The sequence below is a fragment of the Balaenoptera ricei genome, chromosome 6, assembly GCF_028023285.1.
Source record: "Balaenoptera ricei isolate mBalRic1 chromosome 6, mBalRic1.hap2, whole genome shotgun sequence".
Taxonomy (NCBI): Eukaryota; Metazoa; Chordata; class Mammalia; order Artiodactyla; family Balaenopteridae; genus Balaenoptera; species Balaenoptera ricei.
In genome coordinates this window covers 54,312,681-54,318,680 of record NC_082644.1, presented here as the reverse complement: position 1 = coordinate 54,318,680, position 6,000 = coordinate 54,312,681, and positions in this window count along the sequence as shown.

The window sequence follows — 6,000 nt, the reverse complement described above, 5'->3', positions numbered from 1 at the left end:
ATATCGAAAAACAAGATTAAGAACTTCTGACAGTATGGTTTCACTTTCTTTTTTCTTTTTAACCACTTAAATATTTCAAATTACCTTTCTAAAATCTGATGTTCTGATTGCCGTAATTCCAACAGGTTAAAGAATGAACACGACTTGATTGGTAAACATTGCTGACTACCTATAGTTAAAGGACTAATGTTGTAAGGCTTGTTCACTTCTGGCCTACAAAGTTTACAGATCAGACCATCATCTTCATCAGGCTACTGATTCTCCTACAACCTGAGCTTCCACCCAAGCTAAAGCAAGTGTATGATAAGAATCCTTTTGAAAGTCGTGAAGCCAGATGATACCACCATGTTTATCATCCTGTCGTCATCCTCAGTCACTTTTCAAAACATAAGTCCTTTTTGTAACGGCTTTTTGTGCTGCCCACACTTTTGCTTCCTTTTCCCACTCCGAACCTCCCAATAGTGGAGAGGTTGAGAGTGCCTATGGGCTGTTAGGGAGCAGCTTCAGATTTCCTAGGATCTCCTTCAGTTACACCCATTCTTTGGTATGGATAAGAGACATTTTTTTCAACCAGTGACATTCCTAAGTTCCTTCCGTTATAAACATTCTAGAGCCACCACTGCTCTTGCTTTTCCTTTACAAATCTTTCCACTCTGCCTCCTGAGATTTTCCATGATAAACAGATTTCTGCTCTACATCCTTAACCTATTCACTGAGTACTTGCTACCTGGCTCTCTCCAGAGAATTCTAATTCTTCTATGAGCATGTTGCTTGCCCCTCTCTGTATTGGAGGCTGCTCGCTCTGCAGTAGGCAATGTAGCTGGAAGTCACAAATTAGGGTCTCTATTTACATCCATTTCTGTTATTCTTCCTTTGTTTTATTTTTATTTTTTGGTAAAAATCTTTTCACCCTTGGAACTAGTCATTCGTGACCCACTATCTAGCCCTGCTCGTGTGCTTTATTTTTCTGGCCTCCTGTTTGGATAAAAAGTACATCAAACTTGGGGACTTCCCTGGTGGTCCAGTGGTTAGGGCTCCAGGCTTCCACTGCAGGGGGCCCGGGTTTGATCCCTGGTCAGGGAACTAAGATCCCGCATGCTGCGAGGCATGGCCAAAAAAAAAGTACATCCAAGTAACTTTTGTTGGTCTCCTACTATAAGAGTTGGTGGATTTTTTCTGTAAAGGATCAGATAGCAAATATTTTTCTCTTCGCGGGCCATATGGTCTCTGTCACAACTCTTCAGTGCTGCCATTATAGTGCAAAAGCAGCCACAGAAAAGAGTAAACAAATGGGCATGGCTGTGTTCCAACAAAACTTAACTTATAAAAATAGGCATCAGACTGGATTTGGCCCAAGGGCTGCAGTCTGCCAACCCCTGTCCAAGTATACGCCAGTCACTATGACAGAGGCTTTGCATACATTATCTCATGAGACAGCACAATGACAATTCACCTGTATGGTTGGAGTAGTAGACAATGAAAGTTCTTAGCATAGTGACTGGCCCATAGTAGATGCTTGATAAATAGTTGTGGCAAATGATAATTAATCTTAAATGACTCTGCAAGATGGATATTTTATGCATGAGAAAATACGGACATTAAATAACTTGCCCAGGGAGTAAGTAAAAATACTAGGAACTTATTTACAAAACAGAATAGACACACGGAGGGCCCAGAGGCACGTGTGAAGCCTCGGTTCTGCCCACCGAGGGGTCCTGGTAGCTTCTGGGCAGAGAATAATGTTCTGGAAGAGATGACAAGGGTCCCACATCAGCACAGAGAGGACCTGGGCCTGCATGGGCAGGGTGGGGTGACCCATCTTGCCAGCAAAGCCCAGCTCATTCTCTCTGGCCAGCTCCCCACATTCCTGCTTCCCATTTCAGGCAAAAAGGCTTTGGCTCTCCCTACCTCTATCCCCAACAAAAGAATGTGCCTCCCTGACTTGCTCCCAAATGGGCAAGGGCAGAGAGAGGGTGCCAGGAGTTCTGGACAGGCTGACTGCACTGGGGGAGCGGCCATGGTCAAGGAACTTCAAATGCCAGCTCTGCCTTTGCCGCTGAGACAGCCCCGGTGGGAGGGGGATCCAGGGTGCTGTCAGTGGGTCAGTGATGACATCTCATCCTGGAGCTCTGAGCACCCAGGGCCTTCCCTCCCCTTCCCCTCCTGGCTGCTGGCTGGCAGTCGGTCCTGTCCACCCATCTAGGTCGATGTTGCTGGGGACCCGCCATGTGTGCCCCGTGGTCACGTGTATCTTCCTCAAGGATGTTTTGCTGCTGTGGCTACTGTACCTGTGTCCCTACTGTGCCAACTTCATGCAGCCGTCCATGCAACTGCCTGTCTTCCTTTTGCAGTTTCTGATGTTTGTAACCAGACCCAGCTGTGTCATTAAACAGACTCTTTCTTCCTGAAAAAAAAAAGGAGAAAGAAAGAAAGAAATAGACTTACAGACATAGAAAACAAACTTAGGGTACCAAAGGCGGGGATGGGGGTGAGGTGGGAGAGGGATAAATTAAGGATTTGGGATTAACAGATACACATTACTATACATAAAGTATATAAACAACAAGGACCTATTGTATAGCACAGGGAACTATATTCAATATCTTATAAAAACCCATAATGTAAAAGAATCTGAAAAAGAATATATATATATATAACTGAATCACTTTGCTGTACACCTGAAACACTGTAAATCAACTATACTTCAATTAAAAAAAAAATTCAAAAGGATTCAAAAGCCTAACTGTCTGCTCTATTCTTTCCCAATGAATGCAGTTTTGACTGAGTTTGATTTGACTGTAGAAATCTATGTGGAATGATTAGTAAGTCCTAGGAAATATGGATCTGAAGTTTAGGGGAGTAGTGGGAATAGATATAAATTTTCTGCAGAATCTTTCTTTCTCCTTTTACTTTCTTAATTAATGACCCTCGTTAGGAGAAATTAGCACATCAAAAGAGTATTAAAATAGCAAATAACCTTACAACTAAAGTAAACACAATATAATTTTCCTTTTGACATGCTCAAAATGCTCTTATTATTATTATTATTATTTTGGCCACACTGCGCAGCTTGCGGGATCTTAGTTCCCCCACCAGGGATCGAACCTGGGCCCACAGCAGTGGAAGCATGGAGTCCTAACCACTGGATCGCCAGGGAATTCCTTCCAATAATTCTTGAAGGCAGCAGTCATCAGTAAATAAACCATTTAGTTGAGCATTAACATGTCATTCAAGTCAGTTAAGACAGAATTTGGTAACTTGCTCTTTTCTTTTAGGCATTAGTCAGTTAATGGTTATTGCTATCATAGAATTGTTTACAATCATATTGAAAGCTCTGGACCCAACTCAAAGAACCTTCTTACATAGATTGCACAGGGAAGAAATATGGATAATAAGAGTCCCAGAGATTTCAGACATGCTCAGGCATATCTGCAGGATTGGAGATGTGGGACCAGCTGGGGTTTACCTGTGCTAGGGCTTCAGCAATCCTAAGGACAGAAAAACGACCAGAAGCATAAAGGTTGAAAATTGGTGGAGAGAACAGATTCCTAAAAGGGCTGCTTAATTATCCGAATGATTCAGCATCAAATATTTACGGCGTATTACTATTGTTCTAGGTACCAGGACAATAAAATAAAATAAAAGTTTTATGAAATAGAAGTTCCTATACTTATGGAATTTACATACTGGTAGGGGAGATAGTAAACACATAAACAGACAATAAATGTCAGTGACCAGTATGGGGAAGACAGGGCAAGATGATATAATGTGAGCGCTGTTTTAAATAGGGTAGGCAGAGAATACTGAATTAGCAAACACTAAGCCATTGTTCCTAGTGGAAATAACGGTTAGGTTTCTGAGAGCCTCTGTTCACAACATTTGTGTCAACCAATCAACACATCACCTAATTTTATGTGTGTTTTTGCTTAAAGACACCATATTTAATATCATCAATTCATTAACGTTGAACTCATGGTCAACAGCACTGTAACGCATGCCGGAACTCAGCTTAGCTAACACGTTTTCTCTGCAAGGTGGTGGTTTCATCTTTGCCCAGTCCCTCCCAAGTGCTAGTGGTAAGGCTTTTCCTTCTGTACTACCACTGTTCCTGCAGGTGTCAAGTCACCCTGGCCTGTATCCTAAAAATGTAAAAAGGGGTGGTTGTTTACATGGACACTGTGGTTAGGGGTTCAAGTCTCAGGACACAGGCTTACGTTACACTCTCTTAGTGTAGAACCAAGAACCACAGCTACGTGCAGGCTGCTGTCAACGGAAGGACCACACCACTCAACCACCAAACACACAGCTAAGGCGACAACTTCACGTGACTGCATGTTGCGCACCGCTGGATGGCAATCAATGCTCTATAGACGCTGGTCCTTGTGTGGCTCCCTGAATGTGCTGGACAGTTCTCCCCGTGCTGACCCCTGCTCCACTTCTCCTCTAGCTTGCCAAATGATGTCTTCAGTTCAGCTGATCCACCTTTGAATCTGGTGATTGAGGAGGACATCATTTGGTAGGAGAGGAGATGATGGTATCATGAAATGAGGTAGCTTAAAAATAGGAATAGTTTTTTTGTGGGGGGAGAGGCAAGACAGGGAGGGAACTAAGAGTTGTGTTTTGACATGTAAAGTGTGAGATGCCATTTAGACATTGGAGGTAGTCTGACGGTTGAATCTATAGCTTAGGGAAAACTAGAGCTAGAGCAGTAAATTTGGGAGTGAACAACACACGGATAGTATTAATGTCATTGAGTTGAATGAGATCACTTAAGGATGAAGAAGAGCTTAAACCTGGAACAAAAAGGGGTTGAAATAATTGTTTTCTATTGATCCCTTTAAGAGACAGCTTCTAGAATTGACTTTAGTTCATTTTCTCCTTTTCTGTGTGAAAGGAACTATAAAACTAGGGGGAAATTTGAATAGGTATTAAAGGGTATCAGCATCAGATCCCAATTCTTTTTTTGTTAGGGCATGTCAAGCGTTATTTTGCCTATTGCACTCAGATTAAATGTAAGTTGGAAATAGAGTATCACTTTTGAGATTTTTAGGCAGTCTCTGATTCTTATGTATTATGGAGTTTTTGAACTGACTAATGAACCATCTTTAGAGGGGGGAACTTGAAAGGAAAGAATCCCTACTCTATATTCTCTGAAGCATGGAGGAAACTAGAAAAAAGTTGGGAATGGGACAGTAACATTCTAGTAACATTCTAGTTACTAGTTCACCAATCAAAGAGGTGTACAGCAAACTCAAACCCTCTGGGCAGGAGTTGTATCCAAGGGAATAGATCCATAAGGAGTGGGAAGGGATGAGAGAGGACACAATATCAATATTTCTAGGTTCTTTGTCACTAAAAAAATTAACAAAGTATTTACTAAAATAAAATGTTGATTAAAAAAATTTTTTAATGGCAAGAATGGCCTTGTGGGTATGGTTTTTAAAAAGTCCTTATCTTTTAGAGATAGATGCTGAAATACTTACAGATGAAATGAGATGCTGAGTATTCGCTTCAAAATACTCAAAGAAAGAAGTCAGAAGGGCACACATGAAACAAGATTAACTATGAGTTGAACCTGGTTGATGGATACAGAAGAGTTCATTATACTGCTATTTTTGTTTATATTTTATTATTTTTATTGTTTTCTATAATAAAATGTTTTTAAAAATTAATCTTTGAAATAAAGAATATAACTATTTTTTGATCAGTGCTCAGGACAATTTGCTATGATGTGAGGAATATCATAACTGAGGCCCAGAAAAAAAGGGGTTTGGAGGAAGCAGATAAGTGTTGAGCTCAGGATAAGTGACAGTCCTGTGGCCTTTGGGAAACTAGGAACATGTCTGGATGGATGGATATGGACCAGTGCCAGTTAGGGCTGATGGCCACATTTGGACTTGGTAGGTGCTAAAGTGGTATTCAAGTTAGCACAGACACTGGTTTCCAACAGTGGGGAAAGACTGAGTGAGGGCGGAGGACTATTTCCTCCACTTGAAATAC